Source organism: Giraffa tippelskirchi, chromosome 4 (genome assembly GCF_054371585.1).
Source record: "Giraffa tippelskirchi isolate mGirTip1 chromosome 4, T2T-mGirTip1v1.2.pri, whole genome shotgun sequence".
Classification (NCBI taxonomy): domain Eukaryota; kingdom Metazoa; phylum Chordata; class Mammalia; order Artiodactyla; family Giraffidae; genus Giraffa; species Giraffa tippelskirchi.
The window spans coordinates 83,243,627-83,259,160 of record NC_137278.1 but is presented as its reverse complement, the minus strand read 5'-3'; the positions used below and the strand labels follow the sequence as shown (position 1 = coordinate 83,259,160).

The 15,534-nt window shown below is 39.5% G+C and overlaps 1 long non-coding RNA gene and 1 pseudogene across 1 annotated transcript in view; one reads left to right on the top strand and one right to left on the bottom strand.

The window, feature by feature from the left end:
• LOC145547236 (uncharacterized) overlaps nt 1–15,534 on the bottom strand; it is a 190,926-nt gene that overhangs the window by 84,681 nt on the left and 90,711 nt on the right. Inside the window, exons 2-4 of the long non-coding RNA XR_014083676.1 lie at nt 11,499–11,593; nt 1,217–1,272; nt 447–559 (exon numbers count right to left, since the gene is read on the bottom strand). This is a non-coding gene — a long non-coding RNA (uncharacterized LOC145547236). The remainder of the gene's footprint in view (nt 1–446; nt 560–1,216; nt 1,273–11,498; nt 11,594–15,534) is intronic.
• On the top strand, nt 6,001–9,240 carry LOC145544523 (small ribosomal subunit protein eS6 pseudogene; annotated as a pseudogene).

The window sequence follows — 15,534 nt, the reverse complement described above, 5'->3', positions numbered from 1 at the left end:
AGCACCATGCAGCCACACTCTGCCTTTACAAGGGGTACTATTTGGGAGGTGAGTAGTGACAGGCCTGTAAAACACTAAATAAGTGTTGTAGAGAAGGAAGTAATCCATTTGACTTGGGCATCAGGGAAAATTTAATATAAGATGACTTTGAATTCTCAAGCAAATTGTGCCTTACTTTCTAATGCTATAACTTGGCCATAGTTTTGAACACTTGATTTAAATTATACCAGGCACTCTTCTAAATACATTCATTATTTCATCATATTCTCAAAAAAATCCTATGAAGTAGGAACTACCATTCTCATCTAACAGATAAGATAGCATTCTAGTAGGGACTTGCCCATCTCCAGAGTAAGTGTGCATCACTGCAGAGCCATGCAGTCTCTTAGGAATGGGCCTAAGTGATCTGGACCAGAGGTATCACCTCCCAATCACTGTCCCCTTACCTCTGCAGGGAGGGGTTGCTGGTCTTTAAGGTCCTCACAGCACCAGCATTCATTATTCTATCACCAACAGGACCATTATTTCACAGAACAGTCATTTTGGGGTAGGCTCCAAACTGTGAAGGGAAAACAGGTCTTCAAGTAATCACAGAATGGTAACATTTGAATAGCTATCAGTATATTAACTCTAAAAGGAATTTTAGCTTAGTCTATATTCCCCAAATGGGTCAAAAGTTAAGTCCCTGTCATTGCCTCCCCAAGTTCAAATCAATTTTATCCTGATTGAGGCTCAAATCCACTGCTCTGTGACAATCTAGAGGGGTAGCATGGGGTGGGAGGTGGGAGGGAGGTTCAAGAGGGAGAGGACATGTTGGCCAATGGCCGATTCATGTTGATGTATAGCAGGAACCAACGCAATACTGTAAAGCAATTATCCTTCAATTATAAGTAAATACATTTTTTAAAAATCACCTATTAAAAATAATTTCATCCTGATTTTACAAACATAGCCTAAACCTTGCATTTCATTTATTCACTCATTCAACAAATATGTACTGATCATCTATCACATTCTGGTAAATGGGTTGAATACCTGGGATATAGCAGTAATCAACTAGACACAAATTCCTTAACCTCATGGAACTAATCAATGAAAATGAAGCTTTGATATTAGAAGATTCCTAGGTAAAGAAAGTAGGCATAATGTTTCTTGTCTGTATTTAAATTATTGCCATCATTATTCAACTGAATTTCCAATTTACACTTAATCTTACCATAAAATGTTTAGTGTTTTCCCATGTTGTTTCTCAAATAGTTGTAGGCAGGATCTCTGGAAGGGATAATTAATGAAGAATGTCATCACCTAACTCTTTCTGAAATATTTAAATAACAAAGGAAGATGTATTAAGCTAAAAGATACCAATACAATTTTCTTATCTCAATGTGCTTTATTTTCTGAGTGCTTCTAGGTTTCTTTCCAGTGTATAGCAACTGAAATATTTCCACAAATTTATTCCTGAAATAAAATATATCAGGCTGAGAGATTTTAAAAGCAATTTCATTTTTATATCATGCATCTCTTTTCCATATTCTAGTTTAGACAGCTCAGTTGAGCAGCTTTGCTACATCATTTTTACTGTAATAATGAAGATTTTTATCAGATCTCTTGACAAAACCATTCACTTTACCTTTGTATGTCTGTTCATGTTGCTCCCTGCATCTGAAAACCCCCATTTTGTCTCCACTAACCAATCTTCAATCATCCTTCATAACCTTATTTGAGATTATCTTGTTTATGTTTATGTGTTTATTTTCATATTTTTCTCTATTCTTGAAAAGATTTGAAACAGCCTATAAAATGACACACAGGAGATGTAATAGCAACAGTTAAAAGTAAGGCAAGAGAAGAAAGTAAAACCAGAGAGGAGATGAAGCACAGCAAGAAATGAGTTTAAAAATGCATATCACCACAACTTGCACATATGCAATAGGTGGACATAAATCTAGCCCTAAATTTTCTGGTAGCCAACATAAAAAGAGAAACCTTATCAGTCACTCAATTCACAGTGTCCATGCCAAATTTCCAACAAAGGTTAATTGTTCTTGATAATCAGAACAGCCAGAAACTTTCCCTGGGATCTTCAACATGGGTGGTGTAATTAGCAATCATTATAACTTTGTTACCATTCATACAACAAAATACACAGGACTGCTTATTAAAATGAGTCTTGACGCAGGCTAGTGGTACATGCGTAGACATAATACAGAGAAAAGGTGCCCTTCTGAGAGGTAGAAAGAGAAGGCAGGGATGACTGACACAACAAAAGAGTGTTCCAGACTCACTGATCAGTTTTGACTCAGGAATTTAATTTAGAATTTCAGGAGGTGGATGAACTTGGCAATCCTCTCTAAATATTGTTCCTCCCAGCTTTTGATTAACATTGTGTGGTGACAGCAAATGCATTGAGAGAAGCATTCTGTGTGTCATTTAGTTCATCCTCTGGTATCCAAGCAGAGCCCAGAGCTGGGGCTAGAGTTCGTATCCTTTACAGAAGGTGGGGACTCTGCAGACTTGCCATCATGACAAATGTCTGATGTACAGCCAGGCCACCTGCTCCCCCAAAAAGGTGAGCAGAGGAAGCACTAGCAAGACAGGCCAGGATGATTCCCAGAAAATTCTTCTGAACCCATTGTAGATCCAGATGAACAGGCAGATGTGGTCCCAGTTCTATTCCATTTAGTATGGACAAAATAGCATTAGTCTGAATTAGCTGAAGATAACCAGACTTCCATTTCAGGCACAATAAAACATCCACAAAGCCCTGAAAGCATTTTTAGCTTTGAGCAGACTATTTCTCACTGTGTGTTCCATGACAAACCATTATGAAATGCACATCTAGGAAATAGCAACAAGTTGTAGGGGATTGTTATTTATTTAAAAGCCAGCTAAAAGATAAGAATATCCAGCAAAGACAATAACTTGCTTGGAAAGAGAAAAAAGAAGAAAAGGCCAAGTGGCCTTTCTTTTGGACAATAATTGGCCAGCGGGGTCAGAGGCTTGTTCAGGCCACTCCTTATTTGAAATAATAGAGCTTTAATATTCATGTAAGAGTGTTTGCTTGTTTTCTCTATAGACAGGAGAGAGAGAGGTTGAAGTCAGCCTAACCAGATCATTAAGAGCCAAGTTTTAAAGAAGGAAAAGCTAAATACAATCCTTTACAATCCCAAAAGCTATCATCTGCCATGTTGAAAGATTGTTCCCATTGGCTCTGATCTGAACAGAACCATAATAGGGGCAGTTTTATAAACTTGTTCTTGGTACTCAGAGCAGTCAGAAACTTTCCCTGGGAGCTTCAAAATAGATGGTGTAATTAGCAATCATTATAACTTTGTTACCATTCATACAACAAGATGCATATGACTGCTTATTAAAATGAGTCTTGACACAGGCTAGTGGTACATGCACACAGTAGAGAGGGGCTCGGTCTACACTGAGCTATTCAAACAGCCAAATCTTATATACAAGGATAAAGATCAAGGGACTTTGAATAAGCACACCAACAATTCAATATCTCTAACATATCTATTTATCTAGGAGAGAATGAAGAGGTTAGCAGTGGTCTTTAAAGGAATAAACTTTGCTTAATGTTTACTGTTCCACATATAAAGCATTAGTCTATGAAAACTAAACTCTTAATTTGATAATAAAATACCTAGCATACAATTTAGGGCTATTGTCCAATAAAGGATAGCTATAACTTATTAAGCAATGACAGATTTTATTTTCTTGGGCTCCAAAATCACTGTAAACGGTGACAGCAGCCATGAAATTAAAAGATGCTTGCTCCTGGGAAAAAAGCTATGACAAACCTAGAAAGCATATTAAAAAGCAGAGACATCACTTTGCCAGTAAAGGTCTATATAGTCAAAACTATGGTTTTTCCAGTAGTCACATACAGATGTGAGAGTTGGACCATAAAGAAGACTGAATGCTGAAGAACTGATGCTTTTGAATTGTTGTGCTAGAGAAGACCTTGAGAGTCTCTTGAATTGCAAGATCAAACCAGTCAATCCTAAAGGAAATCACCCCTGAATATTCATTTGAAGGATTGTTGCTGAAGCAGAAGCTCCAATACTTTGGCCACCTGATGTGAAGAGCCAACTCACTGGAAAATCCCCTGATGCTGGGAAAGATTGAAGGCAAAAGGAGAAGGAGACGGCAGAGGATGAAAAGGTTAGATACCATCACTGACTCAATGGACAGGAATTTGAGCAAACTCTGGGAGATAGTGGAGGACAGAGGAGCCTTGTGTGCTCCAGTCCACGGTGTTGCAGAGAATCAGATACAACTTAGTGACTGAACAATAACAAAACATAATTTAGGATAGGAAATACAATCCTCTTAGAATACAAAATAAACTATACTATTCATCCAATCAAGTGAAGCTGTACCTATAGCATAAATAATGGTGGAAAAGTTGAGGAGAAAGGTCCTTGAATAGCTTTAGAGGAAAAAAATTACTTCCCTAGAATCTAACTATACATTATTTAATACAGTAGCCTAACTCAGATTCTGAAGTGAACTGTTTTTAAAGTAGTGATAAAATTTGAAATAAGTTTTCAACTGTATGAAGTTCTAAGCTGTCACGTGAGATTTTTAGTGCATGTGATATCTCATTAATCTCCCTGTGGAGGTTTTAAGTTGTCCTACTCTCTATATGTAGAAAGTGGATCCCCTCTTGAGAGTTTAAATAGTTCTCAACTAATAGGATGCCACATCAAATATCTGAAAACCACTTTCAACCTGTTTCCTAGACCTGCCATAACAAAGTAAATTTGTTACCTCTGCAATGTCCCTATCTACAAATAAGGTCATATTCTGAGATACTGGGGGTTACAACTTCAACACATCTTTTCAAGGGGACACAATTCAACCCACTATACAGTCCTAACTGAACTTATTCTACAGAATTGAAAGCTCTTTAGAACTGGCAGCTTTAAGCAGTAATGAGGATACCTTGCCCATCCAACTATCAGTGACCTTGTACCTAAAGAAGTTACCTTTCTATTCCTCATCATGAGAAAGGGACAGCTCTCTTATTGTTTGAGGAGCCACAACATAAGCCATGGCATATGTCTTTCTGTTGTTCTCCACAGATGAGAGGCTGTATGGGTTAGTGGTTGACTGCACAGAACCCGGGGCCCCACTGCCTGGGTTCAAACTCCAGCACCACCACCTCTAGCTGTGGGACCTTAGACAAGTCTTTTACTGTCTCTGGTTTGCAGTTAACTAGCCTGTAAAATGGAGATAATAATAGAACTTTCTCATGGAGATGTTTTGAGATTCAAATGAGCCAATATGTATGAAGTGCTTAGAACAGGGCCGAGCATCCAGGAGCACTATTTTAATGTTAGATATTTTAAGCTGTTTCAAAGTTAAATATTTAAAATAAATGTACTATTTTTCAATATGAGGAATAAAGTGTTCACGTCTCAATAGAAAACTATCAAGGAAGCTAGGTTTCCCATAAGAACCCCCTTTATGACCCTCATTCCTTATTCTCTCTACCTAGTTAGAATTTCTTTTATTTTTAATGTCTTTCCTCCATTAATAATCATGTACCAAGAAGCCTCTCAGTCTAGTTTTGGCTCCACTTTGATCACTGTGTCATATCGCTCGATTTCACCAACGTATCAATAATAGAAGGCAATTGCTTCTTGGATAACGTCTTCATCTCTGGACAACTGACCTCCTCCAGGTAACTATAGACAAGTTCCATGTTTTCCATTTCTTCTATATCCTATAAAACTCAGAACAATATAAAGAACATAAGCAGGTGCTAGATAAACCCAAAATGGTTGAAAGGTAAATACAAAGTAAACCAAGACACTGCGAAGAAGATCCTTTATTGCAAACGAGTTTGCATATCTAAGGATCATTGCTGTGAACCATTTTTGCTCACAAATGCTCAGAAACTCCAGCAAAGGCATAGAGTACAAAACCTAAGAAGAGATTACAGCTGGGAAGAATTGGCTTCAGGCCTAACATTGCTTTATCATGGTTCTGGCAGGTAATCAATAGGAAATTCTGTTGCATAGACATAAATCATAATTGAGTTTTCATCAGTCTTGTGCCAAGTCTGTGCCTGTATGAAATCCAAGATCTCAGTGCCAAGGTGCCTTATCAGTCCATATGCAAATATGCCTTTTGATGAAATCAAAGAATAGCAAAATTCAGAGGAGACTGCAGCCTTGTGCTGCCAAAGTCAGGTAGACATTTAACTCTTCATATTGGTCAGTGACTAAAAACTGCCTGCGAAGGGGGAGGCATTTCTCATGCAATGCTGTTCTTTAGACACTCAAGGGTATTCAGAAATGGGAAAAAAAAAAATCAACTCACAATGTTTACTCCCCCTAAGACAGTATTCAAAAAAATCTTTTACCAAAATCCCTGAAAATTTTATCAAAATTTATTAAAAGGCCATAACTAATACTAAAAATAAGTTTTATATACAGTTTTCTCAAGGCAAAATGGAAAAAAATTGTATTAGAGACTATCTCCTGTAAATGCCAAAAAGAGGACAAAATTTCTAGACTTTCATCCCTCTCTCAAAGATAACACATCAAACTCAAGATGGTTTAAATTGAAAAGGTTTAAGTCTATGTTCGTTTATTTTGAAAGTTGATGGCTAGATTAAATCAAGCTTATAGATTTATAACGATCTGAACTTTTAAAATTCTTTCGAACACCTTCAAAAATACCCTTTTCTTGTTTAGATCAACCACCAGAACTTTTTTTTAAGACACTAAGGACTAACAATCCGAGAGAATATTTTACCTAGATATTTTCTCAACAATTCAAACTGCTTCCCATTGCTGACAACATATACACAGAGAAAGAGATTTTCTAGACCAGTACTTCAGTACAGTAGCCACTATCCATATGCAGCTATATAAATTTAAATCATTCAAACATAATTAAAATTAAAAATTCAGTTCTGCGCTCATACTGGCTACATTTCAAGAGCTGAATACCACATGTGCCTAGCAGCTACAGTATCCTATGACATAGGTATGGAATATTTCTATCATCACAGAAAGTTCTATTGGACAGTGCTGCAAGTCTGTACCATACTTCTTATATCCAGAAAGATTTACGCTTTGTATCATGACAGAGGGAGAGGCCCCTTTTCTCTCTGCATCCTGCAGAGAATCGCCACATCTGTTACAAAGAGTGTCCAAAGAAAGGGTCACTATTTCCCACTCTGAGCCTACACGCATATGGGAAGAACTAAGAGGCGTCTCCTCCCAGCTTGGGAGAGGAGAAGCCAATCAAATTTGCTCTAGGGAAATACAGATGCAGGATGTCAGCAAGATGGCAGAGTAGGAGATTCAAGCCCTCATACTCCTAGAGAAACATCAATTTTAACAACCGCTCATGGACAGGAATACCCCTGTGGGAACCTGGAAGTCCAGTGGAGAATTTAGAGCACTTCCTTTGAGGATAAAATAAACAAACAAACAAGGATAGATGCACTGAAGAATAGAAGAGTTTCACTTTCCCTGTGTCACCCTTCCTCCACAGCTGCACAGCTCACTGCCAGGAGAGACCTCTCAACCCACAATTTTACCCACCAGGAAAAGTAAGAGCAGAATGAACACCCAGCTTCCCCAGCCTAGTGGGACATAGATCCCAAAGCCCACTTCGGCCTTATCCTATCCAGAGCATTGAGGGGATCAGCCTGGCTGAATGGTCTTGGGGGGAGTAGGAGCAGGGCAAAAGGGCCGGGGTCGCAGAAACCACTGTGCAGATCTCAAAAACTGACCACAGACCCTAGAGGCTGGCCCCCAAATCCCATCAGATACCTCACTGGTAGCCACCCCCCCAATTGGATGGCATGTGGCCCCAGCACTCTACTTGTATACCCCTAAGATGGTGCCTGTGAGCCTCCACAGACAGTGTATGGGAGTCTCCGCAGAGAGCATTACAAACCCCTGCAGATAGCACACGGATATCCCAGGCCGGCTTGATGTTACAGAACTGGGAGAAGGTGTACAACCCTGAATACTCTTCAGAGCACAGACCTGAGGTAAATAACAAAACCAACCCACAGCAGGAGAAAAAAATATTTGTTAAATCACATGCAGTGTATGTCCTGGAGAAGACTCTTCAGATCAAAGAGATCAAACCAGTCAATCCTAAAGGAAATAAAACCTGAATATTCACTGTAAGGACTGCTGATGAGGCTGAAAATCCAATACCTTGGCCACCTGATGCGAAGAGTCAACTCATTGGAGAAAATCCTGATGCTAGGAAAGATTGAGGACAAGAGAAGAAGAGGGCAACAGAGGATGAGATGGTTGGATGGCATCACCAAATCAGTGGACATGAATTTGAGCAAGCTCTAGGAGACAGTGAAGGACAGGGAAGCCGGGTGTGCTGTGGTCCATGAGACTGCAGCGTCTGACACAACTTAGCAACTGAACAACAACAATACAGTATATGATAAAGGATATATTCAGCATCTATAAAGAATTCTTAGAGCTCAACAGTAAAGTGACTTATAACCTGAATGAAAATGGAGAGAATATTTGAACAGTCATTGCTCAAAAAAAAAAAAAAATAACCAATAGCACATGAAAACATGCTCAACATTGTTACCCATAATGACACTCAATTGAAGAACCATGAGAAACCACTTAACACTCACTAAGATGGCTATCATAAAAAAGACAGATCAGCAGAAGTGTTGACAAGGTTTCCCCATGAAGCAGGGTGTGTTGACCCATGGCAGAGCACACTTGCTTCTGAGTGAGAGGCATTCCCAGTACAGATCAAGGGGGAAGTGCAAGTCTGTACGAGGTTGCATTGTGGATGCCCACCTGAGTGTTCTCAACTTTGTCAGCACAAAAAAGGGAAGAAGGGTATTTCTGGACTCTCTGATACTTCCATGCCTTGTCACCTGGGGCCCCAAAGAGTTACAGAATCCACAAACTTTTCAGTCTCTCTAAAGAGGATGATGTCCACCAGCATGTTGTGAGAAAGCCCCTAAACAAAGAAGAAACTTACAATCAAAGACCCAGCATTCACCGTCTTGTTACACCACGTGTTCTGCAACACAAACATTGGCGCGTTGCTCTGAAGAAACAGCACAGTAAGAAAAATAAGAAAGAGGCTGCAGAACATGCTAAACTTTTGGCCAAGAGAATGAAGGTGGCCAAAGAGAAACACGGGAAACAGATTGCCAAGAGATGGAGAATGTCTTCTCTGAGAACTTCTGAGTCCAGTCAAAAATGAGACGTTCTAAGAGTAATAAATTGTTGTTGTTTCTTCACTAAGTCGTGTCTGACTCGGCAACTCCATGGAGTGTAGCCCACCAGGCTCCTCTGTCCATGGTGTTTTCCAGGCAAGAAGACTGGAGTGGGTTGCCATGCCCTCCTCCAGGGGATCTTCCCAACCCAGGGATTGAATACGGGTCTCCCGCACTGGCAGGTGGATTCTTTACCACTGAGCCACCCATAACAAATAAGTAAAAAGAGAAGCCCATAACAAATAAATAAAATCAGAAAAAAACCAAAAAAAAGTGTATAATGAAAAAAAATCTCTAGTTCATTTTCTGCTTCTTTCATTTACAGTGTAATATGGGGTGATTAATAAACTTGCTATATTCATGGAACACGGGAGTTAAATTAATGTCACGTTAACAAACCAGATAAGAGGTAGCATACTTATTAACATGGAAAGCCATTTCACTGTTACATAAATAACTACCTTATAGACACTTACAAATATGTTTTCCATGCAATGAAAAAAAGTGAAAGTATTAGTCACTCAGTCATGTCCGACTCTTTATGACCCCATTTGCTGTAGCCCCCCAGGCTCCTCTGTCCATGGAATTCTCCAGGCAAGAATACTGGAGTGAGTAGTCATTCCTTTTTCCAGAGGATCTTCCTGACCCAGAGGTTGAATCCAGGTCTCTTACATTGCAAGCAGATTCTTTACCATCTGAGCCTGTAATGCAGGAAACCAGGTTTGATCTCCTGGCAGGCTACAGTCCATAGGGTTGTGACATGACTGAGCAACTAACACTTTTCATGGAATATCACCAAAGAAATCCTGTCTCACAGAGAAAAATCATAATCTTTAAAACTGTCAAAAGCTTTGAAGTCCAGTGCCAGGTATAGCATAAGTGTCTAATTAATATTTGTAGACTGATTAGGGGGAAAATATTTATGTATAAATAAGAATATTGACTACAGGAATACACAGATAGTTCTTTCACTCAGTATTTCAATACCATGTTCAGTTTGGAGCCTGAAACTTAAGTGAATAGAGAACTTGGAATAGCTCCAGAGAAAAGCAATGAAAATGATTAAAGACTTGGAAAATGGGGCCTATAAATCATGAGTACAGGAACTGGGGCTTATTTAACCTGAAAGAAAAAGCTACATGACTGCACCAGATTCTTATATCTGAAAGTGAGAGATGGGTGAGATTTGCCATCACCCGTCCATACAACGCTGCAAGCAGAAATCCAGAAGTGCAAAGATATTTTCCAAGTATTAGTATTATTTCTGTAAACCTCTCTCTCTTTTCTTGTGGTTTTTAAAACAACCAACAGCAGCCCTGGGACAAGCTGGGCGTGCACTGATTCAACCCACAAACGTGTATCAAGTGCCACCATGGGCCAGGTGCCTTGCTGGGCACTATGGAGAGGCAAGAGTAGGGTAATGTGTGACTCCTAAGCTCAGAAGTGTGGAGAGTTAGTCCAGGAGACAACCATGTAAAGACAGTCACTGGATGTCAGGGAATCTCCTCTACAGATGATACGCAGTGTCTCTTAGAAAGGCACAGGAAAGTTCACTTGGGAGGCTAGGGTAAAAAAATGAGTTTCTTTACCAGGGTCTTAATGCTGCAAATGAGTTTGTTGAGCAGAAGTAGGCAGGAGAGCACTTAAGACACTCTGTGTGAACAAACAGCAAGCACAGGAAATTAAGGCGTGTGAGATGGACACGTGAGAGCTTGAATCAGTCAGGAGGCTTGCAGCAGATAAGAGAAATGTTATCACATCCAATTTGCAGATGAAGAAACTGAGGTTCAATGTTCTCAGTGATTTGGGCAAGGTTATCAGCAATCAAGATCAGAATTGGAACTTGAACCCACAAGTCCTGATCTCCAGTCTGTTTTAGGGCCCTTTACAAATCTTTGTTACTCCTTTAGCAATCCTAAGGTGCCATTGTGTGTCAGATAAATATTTCTGTCCATTAGAGCTGAAATTGTTATCAACAGAAAATTCATCTCATTGAGTAATTTGAGGGGGAGATGATGTCATCATGGTCATATGGTGCAAAGTCACTGGATTCTGTGTACACACACACACGAGTTATTTATAAATAGAAAGAGTTTAATTTAACCAAAATGTCATTTACTAATGAATAAGGCATCTCATCTTTATTTGTTCAGTTATACTCCACATAGTAAAGATGAGAGATGTGAACTAGAATTAAATTATTTTCAATTTTTTATTTTAAATTGAAACAAAATGTACCATGTACCTGAGATGCAGGAAGAGAGCTTTCTATTATCACTCCTGCTGCAGCCTCACATCTTCTCTTTTCCTCATGTTTTTTAATGAAAATCTTCAGTCAATCTAACAATAATCAAAAAATGATTCTGGATCAATATACACAAAATGTGGGGAAAGTAGCAGCTTGGAGTCTAGGCAAATCACAAAATAAAACAGAAGTTGTTGGCAAGTTAGCAATTTAGTTTACTTGGTTTGTTTTCTCTATAATTGGAAGCCAGCAAAATTACTTCTGAGGTTTTGGATATTAAAAATCTAGAATTCCTAAATCTGAATGTTTCTATCTCCATAACTGACTGATAATGAAAGAAAACTGCATTACCTGTTCTTTTTAGTTTTACTTTCTGCTCATGGCATCTCAAAAGCTTTTGGCTGGAACCATACACAAGGACCTAACTGCAGATAAAAGGTTACAGAAGACCTGATAGTCCAAAAAAAAAAATGATCAAGACTCTTAAACATAAAAAACATCACTTCATTCATTCTAATGTTTCTTTTTTTCACCCCAAAATATAATGACTATTGTATTCATTTTCTATGTGCAAGACAGAAATCCATCTTAAACATATCCCTCTTCTAAAATTCTGTTTCTTAGAAGGTTCCCAGGTAAACTCCCAGTTAAATAAGTTGCCCTAGAAAACCTCATACCAATATTCCTATATGATCACAGTTTCAGAATGACCTTTTTTCCTGCTCCGTGCCTGGAAATCACCTTAAAATTCAGTATCGGAAGATGAACTTTCCTGGTTCAATTTCCCAAGTGTCCTAATCATAATTATATCCAGTGTGTTGGTAGTTACTCCCAGGAAGTGCTCAAGGACACAAAAGCTCCCCTCTCTATCTTGGTCTTCTAGTTCCCTTCTCCTTGCATGGAAATGCTGTATTAAGTGAGGAAGACGCAACTGTGCTGGGTGGTCACAACGGCTGTGATTCCCTCCATGCACTTGCCCTACAAAAGCACTGGAAAGTCACTGAGAAGCAGGGCAATTTCTTAGCCATCAGTTTGTGAGAATCCTGGCTGCCCTAATATGGTTTAAAACGTGAACATCATGACCTCGATGTTCTCAGAAGGTATTAGTCTCCCTCCCTCTCTTTCAGGGAAGTCCTGAGTTATTTTCCTTAGAAAGAGTAGATGCATTTAAAAGCAAATAGTCCTGAGTATAGCTTGAGTACATGTGTGAACCCTCGGCTTCAGGTCAAGCCAACCTACAAAAATGAGAAATGTAAGCTTGTCCTATTAGTGAGCCCTGATTGGCTCTGACACCACTAAGGAGAGTGACTTCAGAGACTGGCACTAGCTAGTACACATGCACTGGCTGGGAGTCCACGCAAGCTGGTCGCCCAGGGTGATGGTTGGAGGCAGAAGCCCCTCTCACCTAAACTTGCAGGTGCATAAGCCAGAGGAGTCATCTAAGCTCCTCTCCTAAATAATATGACGTGGGTTAAAACTGGAGAGATGCATTGGCATAGGTCTTTATATTGATGTAAAGAGACCCTGAGGTAGAAAGCAGGGCCTGGATTGAAGGTAAGCAGGAGGGTGTTTGAGGAAACTGCATAACGTATTGGGTGGATGGTGGGATTTATTTAAAGTCCATAGGTGGAGCTGGCCTCACCACAGGAGAACAGCTCCCCTAGCCAGTCTGGGTCTGGGTTTGCCCGGGCTGGTACACTCCTAAGTCAGAGGTACATTCTCAGCTGTATTCTGCAGGCTCTACCCTTTACTGCCGATGCATAAAATTAAGCCAGTGGAGCTGAGGAACTCTTTCAAACACATTTTGGCTATCTCGGGAAAATCAGCACTAGTTATTGGGTTCTAGTGTAGTTGACAGAATTTCAGCAGAGAGCCCAGGACTGGTATTGCAGGCATGTGAGGAAGACTGATGGAGTCGATCGCCACAAGTGCACCCCATTGTTATCCTCCCAGGCAGGTGGTATCCATGGGTCAGAAGAAAGCGACTACAGGGTAAGCTGAAATTCTACCAACTATTAGAATAACAGTGGTACCAGGAGATGCAGAAAGAACATGACATGGTATTTCAGGTGGAGGAAAGCAGTAGAATTTTATATGTTTTATATCTACATTGGCTGCTATGTGGATCAGTTGTGTAGTCTTTAAAAGATCCAGTTAAGAGTGTTCTTTCAGAACAGACTGACATGCTGTAAATTTTGGAAAGGTAAATGTAATTATAGATAAAGAGCATCCTCCAAACTGGGATTTAAGTGGTTGTGCTATATCAGGCCCAGCAGATTCTTTGATAAATAGGGAGTGTATCAGAGAATGGTGCCTTGGTGGGAAGGATCAGGACAGGGAGTAGGCCCTAATTTGGTTTCTTCTTTTTTTTTTTTTTAATAAATTTATTTATTTTAGTTGGGGGCTAATTACTTTACAATATTGTAGTAGTTTTTGCCATACATTGACATGAATCAGCCATGGGTTTACATGTGTTCCCCATCCTGAACCCCCCTCCCACCTCCCTCCCCATCCCATCCCTCTGGGTCATCCCATTGCCCCAGCCCTGAGCATTTGTCTCATGCATCGAACATGGAATGGTGTTCTGTTTCACATATGATAATATACATGTTTCAATGCTATTGTCCCAGAACGTCCCACCCTCACCTTCTCCCTCAGAGTCCATAAGACTGTTCTATGCATCTGTATCTCTTATTCTGTCTCGCATATAGTGTTATGGTTACCATCTAATTTGGTTTCTTATGGAGGATGCCCACATCAGTCAGGGTAGGCTAACATCTCCAAATCCTCCTTCACTCCCTTCAGATCCCTGCCCAAAGGTCACCTTATTGAAGAGTCCTTTTATGGCTGCCCTACACAAGATAGAAGTCCCATACTTACCCTAGTACTTCTTGTCCCTCTTATTTTTATTTTTCTTTCATATCATGATCATTGTCTATAGCACTATATATTTTACGGAGTTAATTTTCTGTATCCCATCACTAGCGCTTAAGTTCCATAAGGCCAGGAACTTGATCTGTTTCATTCACTGTTGTACCCCTAGCACCTAAGTCAGCGCCTTTGTACTAGCCATTTAATAGTTATTTGTGCCATGACTAGTACATGGCGGGAGGGATAAATTGGGAATTTTGGACTGACACACACATACTACAATATATAAAACAGATAACTAATAAGAATGCACTGTACAGCACAGGGAACTCTACTCAATACTCTGTAATAACCCATCTAGGAAAAGAATCTAAAAAGAGGGGATATATGAATATTTATAGACTTCCCAGATGACTCAGTGGTAAAGACTCTGCCTGCCAATACAAGAGATGCTAGAGACACAGGTTCGATCCCTGGGTAAGGAAGATCCCCTGGAATAGGAAATAGCAACCCACTCCAGTATTCTTGCCCAGGAAATCCCATGGACACAGGAGCCTAGTGGGCTACAGTCCACAGGGTTACAAAGAGTCAGACACGACTGAGTGACTGAGCACACACACACACACACATCTGCCAAATGTAGCATTTTAATAATGTACTTGAGATGTCATTATTCTTTTGGGGGTTCCTGAAACCCAGCAAAACAAATTCATTTTTGAAAAAATTTTAAAACTAAATAAAATTATTTTCTATTTCTTGTATATATAATTACACAACTGGGAAACTTCACAATATTAAAAATATAGTCTAAACTAAAAATAAAAATAGTACATGGTAACAACTTCATTCATGATTAACATACGCTCAGTAGCACTCCCTTTCCTATTTATCTAAGTCAATAAGTTCAATCATTCACTTCCCCTCTTCCCTATCCATAATTTGGGTTGCACTGCCCAAATGAAAAAAAGATCAGATGGTCAGAAAGTTCTATCTTAGAGAATTATATCACATTGATGTCTCTTATATGAGGAGATGAATGCCTAGTAGTTATCAGATGAGAGATTGAGTGTTTTTACTAAGTTGATTTAACATAAGTATGCTCTCCATATAGGTCTGAAAGACAAAGATAAAGATAGAAATTGGGCATGGCATGACACAAGGCATT